At 36.7% G+C, this 10,128-nt stretch overlaps 1 long non-coding RNA gene across 1 annotated transcript; it reads left to right on the top strand.

Annotated features, from left to right (window-relative positions):
• Positions 1–21: 21 nt before the first annotated feature.
• On the top strand, positions 22–9,374 carry LOC113831008. Its single transcript, XR_003480394.2, has 4 exons — positions 22–65; positions 5,578–5,642; positions 7,568–7,632; positions 8,082–9,374. It is a non-coding gene; the product is annotated as an uncharacterized LOC113831008 (long non-coding RNA).
• The last annotated feature ends 754 nt before the right edge of the window (positions 9,375–10,128 follow it).

The following is a 10,128-nucleotide window of genomic DNA, read 5'->3' as shown; positions in this document are numbered from 1 at the left end:
GAGTGATGAGAAAAAGGGTCAAGATCATGCTGGGGAAAACCCACAGAAACACCTGATCTGTGCAAGTAAGTGGGAGCTCACAGACTCCAGTCTGACAGCTGGGGAACCAGCATAACACCAAACCAGGCCCCCTTAACATGGGTGTCAGTTGAGGGACCTGGGCAGTCTACGAGCCTCTGGCAGTTGAACCAGTATTTATCCCTAGTGCATGAATGGGTTTTGGGTGTCCAAATCCCTATGGAGGGATTCTCTCTCAACCTAGATACATGGGGGAGGGTCTAAGTTCTGCTCCAAATGATATGACAGACTTTGATGATACCCCACGGGAAGCCTCACCCCCCAAGGAGTAGATGGGGGTGGGATCAGGTGTTGAGGGGAATGGTAGGGTGGACAGGAAAGAGAGGGAACTGGGATCAGTATGTAAAGTAAGATTTTTTAATTTAAATAAAAAGTCATTAAAAAAAAAAGGTGGAGAAAAAGATGTACTATGTTCCTTGTCCCAAAGGACTCCTTTCTGTTTTGCCTTTTTCTGTGACACCATTGCTCCAGGTTCAATTTTAATAGACTACTAGGAAATGGAATCTAGTTAAGCATTTTCTCTCTAATCCTATATTTTTGACCTATGCTTTATAATAATTTGATCATCATTTATAGATCTTCAATTCTCAATACAGGCATAAAGCTCTATATGTATTCAATGTCATGGGTATCCTGTGATGAGATGATGGATACTTTGTTAATATTATGCATAAGAAAGTTGTATTGGAGTAATTGCATTTTTAAGTAAAGTGAAAAATAAAAATGCAAATAAAATCTAAACCATAAATATTAAAGATAGTTATGATTCCTTATCTAAAATAAAATTATAAATACATACTGAAAAATGTATATTTTCATTTTAAATTTATAATATATACAAGCATATTATATAATAGGTTCAGTGTGGCTGGATTTATTTGAGGTATTTAATCCACTTGAACTTGTTTTGTGCCTGGTGATCTACATGGCTCTATCTGCAACCTTCTACATGCCAGCATCCAGTTATGCCAGCACCATTTGTTGAAGATGCTTTTTTTATTGCATTGTATAACTTTAGCTTCTTTGTCAAAAATCAGATGATCTTAGGTGTGTGGGTTAATATCAGGGTTTTCAGCTCAAATCCATTGTTCTAAGTGTCTATTTTTGTGCCAATACCAAGCTGTTTTCAGGACTATAGCTCTATAATAGAGCTCGAAATTAGAGATGATGATGTTTCTGGAAGTTCTGTCATTGCACAGGGTTGTTTTGGATATCCTGGGTCTTTTGTTTTTCCATATAAATTTGAAAATTGTCCTTTCAAGGTCTGTGAATAAATGTGCTGGGATTTTGATAGGGAGTTAGGATAATGAGAAGGGGAGAAGATGAGGGGTGACAAGGACATGAGGGAGCAGGAAGGTTGAGTTGGGGGAAGAATAGAAGAAAGATAAGAGATACCAAAAATAGAGGGAGAAATTATAGGTTTAATGAGATATCAGGCACTAGGGAAATGTCTGGAGATCTACAAATATGACACCAACTAACAATCTAAGCAACAGAGGATCGGCTACCTTAAATTCCCTCTCCTGATAATGAGATTGATGACTAACTTAAATGCCATCCTATAGCATTCATCCTAGAGCTGGGGGAAGTGGAAGAAGACACCCACAGCTAAACACTGAACTGAACTGGAATCCAGTTGTAGACAAGGAGGAGTGATGAGCAAAGGCGACAAACCAGGCTGGTGAAACCCACAGAAACAGCTGACCTGAACAAGGGAGAGTTCATGGTCCCCAGACTGAGAGCTGGGAAACCAGCATGGGACTGATCCACACCCCATGAACATGGGTGTCAGTGAGGAGACCTTGAAAATCTATGGGGTCTCTTGTAGTAGATCAGTACTTATCCCTAGCATAGGAGTGTTCTTTGGGAGCCCATTCCATATAGATGGATACTCTCTGAGACTAGATACTTGGTTGGGCCTATGCCCTATCCCAAAGTATACAATAGACTCTGAAGACCTCTATTGAAAACCTCACCCTCCCTGGGGAGCAGAAAGGGCATGAGATAGGTAGGGTGTTAGTTGGGGGGACAGGGGAGGAGAGGAGGGAGAGGGAACTGGGATTGACATATAAAACCATCTTGTTTCTAATTTAATTAAGAGATGGATAAAAAAAGGAAGAATTCAGTCAATAAATGACTTCCAGGGTATACTTTTGCAAAAAGTTTTTTGTAAACTTTATTACTATGTAGATTTATGTTTACATGAAAACTAAAATGACTATCACTTCAAAAAAGCAACCAACATTTAAAACAAAGAAAAAAATAAAGAATCAATATTTTAGGAAGAAAGAACTATGTCTGATGAAATAATATCCTAAGAGGTGCTTCTCAAACAATCCTAGCTGTAGTTTTTGTGTTATATAATTGATAAGTAATAAAATATAAAGTGCAAAAGAATAATAATGTTGTTGATATTTTTGTTGTAATACCTATAATTATTGTTTTGTTTCCTGTATTGAAGAATACTTATACTTTTACTTAGCATATAAAATCTGGCACCAAAACACTGATTTAGGGTGACAGTAAGATATACAAATATAAGTAATAATGATAATAGCACAGTGTAGATATGACAAATTATTATTTATATTACCAAGAACTAAAAAAAATTGTTTACAGAGTGTCCCATTTTGTTTTTACCATGCTAAAACAGTATGTGACCTGCATGCTGTTTTTTTTTTCTTTATATATATAGGAAAACACAAAATAGAGATAGTGCCTATACTAATGGATTGGATCCTCCTTTTCAGTTAGTGATAAAGAAAACATCCCACAGACATCTCTAATTGTTAATATGATGGATTCCTAAATTGAGATTCCCTCTTTTCAGGTTTCTCAAATTTTCAATCAGGGTTAGCTTCATATGTGATAATTTTTATTCAATTAGCCCAAGACTGTTACTGGGGTCTTGGCAGTCTCTGGGTGTGTTCCTGCTGGCAAAGTTCGGATCCTGTGAGCCGACCCTTAGCATCAGGTGTCTCTGAGCAGGGCAGTCATCCATTTCCCAAGGTCATATTCAATATGCTGAGATTGGAAAGGAGGTAGGTTGGTGTTACTACAAATAAAGTTCAGTGCCTCATATATCCCACGTGAACACTATGAGTATCATGAGCTATATTCTCAGCAATCAAATACGTCGTATGAAAAATCCTATGAAGTATTTTTATGACTACAGATTAATAAGAAAAATGCAGTTCACATTATAGTAGAAAAATTAAGATATAAATGCATATATACACTTAAGTAAATATGCATATAAACATGTGTACATGTAAGTGTACCTTACTATTAATCATCAATAATGAGCCAAAATATGTTGAGGTTATGTGATTGATTTTCTTTTTAGAGACAGGTTTCTCTGAGGCCAAGATCTCACTATGTAGCCCTGACTAGCCTACAACTGCAATGTAGAACAGGACAGTCTTAAATGCAAAGAGACTCACCTGTCTCTCTCTCCAGGGTGCTGGGATTAAAGGATTGTGAAGTCAAGTCTAGGTCCTGATGTTTTTTGTTTGTTTGTTTGTTTGTTTGCTTTTTTCTTTTAAAGAACTGACTCCACAATGTTGTTTGAGGATGAAGTTAGGGAGCAAATAACATGCTTAACAGAGGAAAGAGCATCAATAAGAAATGATGTTGAAATTGTGAGATACTGAAAAAATAAGCTTTGTGTGCTGTATTCAATAAACAAATTATCAACTTAAGAATCGAAATGGCTTCAGCTATGAGAATTCTCCTATATTACAAAGTAGATGGATAAACACCAACTGCATCTGTTTTCCAGAGGATTTTTAAAGACTCCAAACTCATGAAGAGTTACTCACTGGAATTTGAAGCATCTGCCAGTGTGATCCTCTCCTGATTTATTTGGCAAACATTAGGAATGAGAATGATTGTTGAAAGCTACTTGAAGTTGTTAACAACTAATTAAAATTTCAGGGAGGAAAATCTGTCATTAAAAAAGCTAAACCATTAGAGTATTAGGCACTTGAAATTGAGTAAATCTGAAAATACTACCCATTGGTGTCTAAACAAGTCAAAAGCCTTATTACAACTGCTCTTATCCCCTGACATTATGCACTGATTATAAAACTCTCCACTTTCACTCATCTCAATATCCGTGTGTACTTTTGTAGATGATTCAGTAAATTGTTTGTTGACATACATTATGTTCTTCATAGTTAATTGGTTTTAGCTTTGTCTGAGAGATTAACTCTGGCACTGACCAGTTCATCACATTTATAAGCACCCTATAAATGAGCACATTGAAGGTTTCTAAGTGGAAGAGACATCAGACAAGAGATAGTTGAGGAAAATTCCTGAGACAGACACTGGAAAACAGTAGCCAAGCTTGAAACTATTCCCATGCCAATATTGTGAACATGTAATGATCCCCATGGAACAAAAGATTTGCCATTTGTATAGTGTAAAATGAAATTGGATCATGTAACAATAACTCTTTCTTTGAGCCACCTGAGTTCTGCTGCCACGATAAGGCCTTCAAATAACATATATAGGTTAATATTAGTTACAATGCTGCTGGCCAATGACTAGGATTTCTTATTTGCTAGCTAAGTCTCAATTATCAACCAAAAGAACTATTCTATATATTTTATAAGGACTTCTTTTACCAAGGACTCTGGCCTTATGCCCTGGCTTTCCTGGGATCACATGGCAACTCTCCACTTTACTACATTTCCCAGAATCCTCCTTGACTCCTAACCTTGCCTATCTTGCTTCCCTATTGGCCAATAATGTTTATTTATCAATCAATAAGACAAGTATATACACAGAAAGACTTCTACCATCAGGGTCAAGGAAATAAAAGAAGTATTTGAGAAATCAAATAAACCAACAAACAAAATGGTACAAAAAAAAGGAGTACAGGGTGGCTGGGAAAGTACTCTTGCACTCTGATGGTATATCTGGTTTCATTTAATGTCTGAGTTTTGCATTAAGTTACTGTGTACTAGTAAAACATTAACCAACCACATTGCCTCAGTAAACAGCTTCAGTAAGGATCTGCTCTCCTTCCAGAAATCAGTGCCTGTTTTTACTTGCAACTATATTTTCAATAATTGCCTCTGAAAATATGCTGTTTCACTCAATGCCTTCTCTCCATCTCCCTTATTAGGACAGGTTGGCCACTGCTATGCATAATTTATATGTTTAACTTCAAGGGGCTGACTGAACGGGTAGCTTTAATATTAAAAATTATAAAGGTATAATACCTCCTCATTATAATGAGTGTGACATGTGATTATCCATACGAACTTATAAACATGACATCATAATGATGACAATTTAACAAAATTATGAAATCTGCAAGAATGGAAAGAATAGAAATTGCAATATTTTTTCAAAAATATTTACTTTTACTGGAAAGAATTTTTTGAGACACAGTTACATGTAACCTAGGCTGCCCTTGAACTCTCTGTGTAATAAAGAACAACTTTAGCAGCTAATCTTCTTGCCTCCACCTCCCTTCTTCTATGATTGTAGGCATATGCCACTATGTCTACATGATCCAAAGTTGAAGATCAGTCTTAAGGCTGTACGTATACAAGGTAAGCTCTCTACAAAAATTCTGTGAGAATAATAACACAGAAGAGCATAACAGGTGAGCTCAGAGCAATTATTCAAAATCATTGTGAAAATGAGGAGTAAACCAGCTCTACGGACCTTGTAGAAAGCTTTGTTGTCAGAAACCTCTGTCTGACAGGTAAGAATGAGATGAGGATAAGTTTAAGTAAGGAGACAGATGTTCAAGTGGAGTTCTCATAAAATAGTTATCTCTTAATCAAAAGGTCTGGGGCAGGATAGATTGTCCTGTGGGTGCACAGGTAAAGCCTAGAGACTCAGTTGGATTCTCATCTAACTCCACAATTTGGCTAAGGACATCTACATGCATGTGGGACATGCATATTCCTATACACTCTTTGAACACATGTGTTCATGTATACAGATACAAACACAGTGACACTAGTAATAATTAAGTTTTAAAAAAATTATAAACAAATTATCTGAGTCTTCCAATAAAACCAGACTGGATTGCCTATTTTGTAGTGAAGGGGCATTTCTCAACTATGGAAAGCACACTGAAATATTGGGCTGTTATTGATCTTCTGTTATACCCAATCTTAACCTTGAGATGTGGTACTTTATAAAATAATCCTTTGTATCTATTTTTTAATCTCATGTTTATCGTCATTTTATTTCTTTAAGAAGTGGTTGATTTTTGATTTTGGCCATTCTGACAGGAGTGAGATGGTATTTCCTAGTAGTTTTGATTTGCATTCCCCTGATGGCTAAGGATACTGAGCACTTTCTTAAGTGTCTTTCAGCCATTTTAGATTCCTTTATTGAGAATTGTCTATTTAGTTCTGTGCCTCACATTTAATTGAATTATTTGGTGTTTTGGGGACCAGCTTCTTGAGTTCTTTGTAAATTTTGGAGATCAGCCCTCTGTTGGATGTGGTGTTGGGGAATATCTTTTCCCATTTTATGGGCTGCCATTTTGTCTTGCTGATTGCTTCCTTTGCCTTACAGAAACTTCTCAGTTTCAGGAAGTCCCAATAACTAAGTGTTGATTTCGGTGTTTGTGCTACTGGTTTTATGTTCAAGAATCTGTTTCTTTTACCAGTTCCTTCAAGGGTACTTTGAAATTTCTCTTCCAAGAGGTTCAGTTTGGCTGGATTTATATTACGGTCTTTGATCCATTTGGACTTAAGTTTTGTGCATGGTAATAGACATGGATCTATCTGCAGTATTCTCTATACCAGCATCCAGTTATAGCAGCACAATTTTTTTGAAGATGCTTTCTTTTTTTCATTGTGTATTTTTAGCTTCTTTGTCAAAGATCAGGTGTTCATAAGTGTGTGTGTGTGTGTGTGTGTGTGTGTGTGTGTGTGTGTGTGTGTGTGTTGATATCAGGGTCTTCAATTTTATTCCATTGGTCTCCCTGTCTGTTTTTGTGCCAATAACCTGCTGTTTTTCTATAGTTCTATAGTATAGCTTCAAGTTTCTTTATTGTATAGGGTTGTTTTGGCTATCCTGGGTCTTTTGTTTTTCCATATAAAGTTGAGAATTGTCCTTTCAAGGTCTGTGAAGAATTGTGTCAGTATTTTGATGGGGATTGTGTTGACAGTTTATGCTGAAGAGGATGTGGACAAAGGGAACACTCCTATATTGCTGGTGGGAGTGCCAATGTGTACAGCCACTTTGGAAATCTGTATGGAGATTCCTCAGGAAAATGGAAATCAGTCTACCACAAGATCCAGCAGTTCCACTCCTAGGCATATACTCAAAAGATGCACATTCATACAATAAGGACATCTGTTCAACTATGTTCATCTCACCACTGTCTGTAATAGCCAGAACCTGGAATCAATCTAGATGCCTCTCAACTAAAGAATGGATAGAGAAAATGTAGTACATTTACACAATGGAGTACTACCCACTAGAATAAAACAATGGAATCTTAAAATTTCAGGCAAATGGATGGCACTAGAAAAAACCATCAGAGTGAGGTAACCCAGTCACAAAAATAGAAACATGGTAAGTACTCACTCATATATTGATGTTAGACATGAAGCACGGGGATTGCCAGCCTACAGTCCTACTGCCAGAGAATCTGGCAAAGAGGGAGGACATTAAGAGAGACATGCATGGTACTTGGGAGAAGGGAAATTTTACAGGATCTCTTGAGTGAATTGGGAGCATGGGAGGAGGGCAGAAGGAGATTGGAGTAAGAGAGCAGGAGAAGAGGAGAGTGGAGGACACAGGGGATCAGGAAGATTGAGTCAAGGAAAGGATAGAGGAGAGCAAGATAAGAGATTTCGTAATATTGGAAGCCATTATAGGTTTAAAGAGAAATTTGCAACTAGTGAGACTTCCAGAAATCTACAAGGATGATACCATCTGGCAATCTAAGGAATTGTAGAGAGGCTATCTTATATACCCTTCCTCGATAATGAGATTGATGACTACCTTATATGCCACCCTAGAGCCTTCATCCAATGATTGATGGAAGCAGAGGCAGATACCTACAGCTAAATACTGAACTGAGCTCCTAGAACCCAGTTGTAAGAGGGACGAGTAATGAGCAATGGAGTCATGACTGGGCTGGTGAAACCCACAGAAACAGCTGACCTGAACAAGGGGGAGCTCAGGAACCCCAGACTGATGGCTGAGAGGCCAGTATGTGACTGATCAAGACCCCTTGAATGTGGGTGTCAGTGAGGAGGCCTTGAAAATATATGGGGCCACAAGTAGTAGACCAGTAGTTATCCCTGGCACACAAATGTAGTTTGGGAGCCCATTCCACATTAAGGGATGCTCTCTCAGTCTGAACTGATGGGGGAGGGCCTAGGCCCTGCCTGATATATTTGACAGATTTTGGAGATCCCCCATGGAGGGCCTCACCCTCCCTGGGGAGCAGAGGGGGAATGGGATGAGGGCTTGCAGGGCTTGGTTGGGGTGAGGAGGAGGGGAGTGAGAGGAAGCTGAGATTGACATGTGAAGCAAGCTTGTGACTAATTAAAAAAAGTGTTTGATATCCCCAGCAACCACCAGTTAATTATCATTGAAATATCAAAGAAAAAAATAAAACCAAAATTATAAGGAATACAAATTGCTCCATTAATGTGAATAACACACCATTATTTTGAAGTAATATTATCACATTAATGTTTGAAGAAAACACAATTCCATTGTGGGATCACACATCACGCCTCATAGTGAGGACACAAAACATAAAAGTTCATGATGAAGAGTAATTTACAGTATGAGAAGACATTTAATTAGGTAGACTTTTTAGAAAACTCAAAGACATAGCAGAGGAAAAAAATGCTGGAATCTAAAAATCAGTGACTAACTTAAGAAATCAATAAAGAATCATTTATGTAAAGAAATATGCTTGGAATGACACATTTGATCTCATTTGGAAGTAACAATAAACTGAATTTTTTCAACCACAAATTTATCGAATAAGAAAATATCATTTCTCTGTGTGTTAAAAAAGAGCATTTAATTAATTGTATATCAATATTACTAAACTAAAAAATTTATTCTTTGTTATAGACTTGTAATATTAGCTCCAGGCCAGCAGGGACTGCAGAGAGTGACCCTGCCTTAATTAAGAACAAATGTTATTCTTACAGTTTTAAACAAGTTTAAAGATACATTTAAATACATAATACAAATTAATTTGGTTGGGTAGTTCAAATTCAAATTTTAGACAAGTTGTATTTATGTGTTTAAATCTTTTATGCATATTACTATTAAACATGAAAATATGATGTCAATGGGTAGCATTCATTAATGATATTATTCACACAATTTTATGGATGAATGGCATTTCTCATCATCCATCATGTGCTGTTTGTTTAGGTGAAATATGCTTAATTCCATCAATAAATATATAATCTGTGCAGCTAGAAATAAAGTTGTGATGTGTTTATCTTACCTTTGTCCAGTGCCAGTAATTCTCTTGCACCATCTTTACAACTGCACTTACAACTTTAAAGATATGCTCTTCACATAGTGGTTGATAACACATAAAATATACCTTAAATGTTACCGAAGAAAGAGTAAAAAGGGGTTTGCCAGAAGTTAGTTAAAATAAACGAGTCAGAATTGCATATTTTGCCCATGACAGTTTTAGCAATATTGTTGAATGATTTGATAACAGGAATAAAAATAAAAAATTGTGCATGCATGTGTGTGTGTGTGTGTATGTGTGTATGTGTGTGTGTGTTTGTGTATGTTAGCATATGTTTTCCATACTATGTCCATAGATAAATAGGTAGTCATTATTTAAAGGCTCTAACATTATATCATTTTTATTTTTATTTTATTATCTTTTATTATTTGTTTTTTTCCAAACAGAGTTTCTCTGTGTCATAGTCCATTCTGTCCAGGGACTCTCTTTGTAGACCAGCCTGGACCCAGACTCTCAGATATCTGCTTGCTCTGCTTCCCAAGGGCTTGGATTAAAGGAATGTGACACTACTGCTTGGCGTAATATATCATTTTGAAGAAAACAGAAGTTGA

This window comes from Cricetulus griseus, assembly GCF_003668045.3.
Source record: "Cricetulus griseus strain 17A/GY chromosome 1 unlocalized genomic scaffold, alternate assembly CriGri-PICRH-1.0 chr1_0, whole genome shotgun sequence".
NCBI lineage: Eukaryota > Metazoa > Chordata > Mammalia > Rodentia > Cricetidae > Cricetulus > Cricetulus griseus.
Note: the sequence above shows the minus strand (reverse complement) of the source record. Positions and strands in the feature narration are given on the sequence as shown.